This window comes from Propithecus coquereli, unplaced genomic scaffold (assembly GCF_000956105.1).
Source record: "Propithecus coquereli isolate 6110/MARCELLA unplaced genomic scaffold, Pcoq_1.0 Scaffold32, whole genome shotgun sequence".
Classification (NCBI taxonomy): Eukaryota; Metazoa; Chordata; class Mammalia; order Primates; family Indriidae; genus Propithecus; species Propithecus coquereli.
The window spans coordinates 9,602,509-9,604,351 of record NW_012148841.1 but is presented as its reverse complement, the minus strand read 5'-3'; positions in this window follow the sequence as shown (position 1 = coordinate 9,604,351).

The following is a 1,843-nucleotide window of genomic DNA, read 5'->3' as shown; positions in this document are numbered from 1 at the left end:
AAGACAGACGCCAAAAGCAATAAAGTAGATGTTTCTCAAGGCAGAAGGAGAAGAAAATTTGCCCAAGCAGAAACACCAGATAGTCCAAATTCAAGTTTAGAGTAAATATTTTTTTAATATTACATGTTATAATATATAACCTTACTTAATTTTTTGTTTAATCTCCATTTTACTTTTAAAAGCTTAATTCTTACAATAAGTGATACAATTTATTGAAACTCTTCTGTGTTCTAGGCACCATGCTAGAGGCTTTGATATAATTCTGCAACAAATCTAAGGGTTATAGAATCCCACACACATTGTACGGATGAAGAAAGTAAAGCTTGTGAAGTTAAATACATTGTCCTTGATCACATAGCTAACAGATGTGCGAGTTGAAATGCCCACATGTCTGACTTCACAACCTGTGTGCTTTTTACTACTCTACATTGTATATTGGGTTAACCAGAAACTATATTTAAAATATAACTGTACAATTTATCAACCCTAAAATTCTGGAGCATTTGTCTATCTCATTCAAAAATTACAGTGGATGTTGATCTTGATCTTAGTAACTTAGAAACTAATCTAGATCTTTTGATTAATTTCCTCATGTATAAAACGGGAATAAAAATACTTGCCTTACCTATATAAATAGTTTATGATGATCAAATGTGATAATGCATACTGAAGTGACTTAAAAACTATAAGGTGCTAAAAATATGCATGTCATAATAATCCTTAAGATTCACACTAGCAGGATCCGGCATATAGACTCAATATGGTACGATTTTGAAAAAGCGTACCCTCTGACGTGCATACTCTTCTGATAATGTTTAACTATGACCTTCACTTTCAAGCCTAAAAAAAACCAGGTAATACTGATGTTCAAAAGAAAGAAAAGAAATCCATAGTTTTATTTTGAGGAAACGAAATGATTTTTAAAATAATAACAGTTACCATATAAAGGTACAAATTCCTTTGTGTAACAGATGTAAGATTTTGCAACCGTGAAAAACCCACATTGGATGATTGGGAACAGTTTAGTTCTTGAATTTTACTAATTTTTATCCTCCTGGACTTCCCTATTCATATGAACAATAGCCAAATGGGGAGGAGAGTATAGAATAAACAATGGCTGGGCAGGAATTCAATAATCCTACAAATACAGGGTTGCTTGGTAGAAGCTGATTTAGAGAATGTGGCTTAAGCAGAGACTCAATTGAGGCTTCTTTTTCCTGTGGGCCAGGAGAGCAGTAAATCTATTTACCTAATAAACTTCATAGAAAGGGGGCTGAACACAGAAAAATAACAGCAACCCGATTCATCAGAAACTAGGATGATGTGATAAGGCAACCATGACACACACGGCCCTAGCCTTTAACATAGAGCCATCTCCACTAGTAAAACACAACCTAATAAAAACAGCAACTCCACCAAGATGAAGAGCTATTTAGTGAGTGAAGACAGACGCCAAAAGCAATAAAGTAGATGTTTTTCTATTCTCTGAGAATAGAAAATGAAATATACTCTAGAAAGATTGCCTGTCATACACATACACCTTCACCTTCCCACTTTCTAACTTGCAGATTCTTTGATGAATTCTTCAGTAAAGAGAGACATAATTCCTTACATTAAATAAAAAATTGCTTAAAGGATAAAACAAATGGATTGCAAAATTCAATGTGGTAAAGTTGCTAAATATAGCCAAATTTATCTATAGATTCAATGCAGTCTGAATAAAAATCCTCAGGATTTTTGAAAACTTAAAACATGCATTCTGAAATTTATGTGAAAAAGCAAAGGGTCAAAAATAGCCAAAATACACTTTCAGAAAAAAGAACAATATGGAAGACATGCTGTA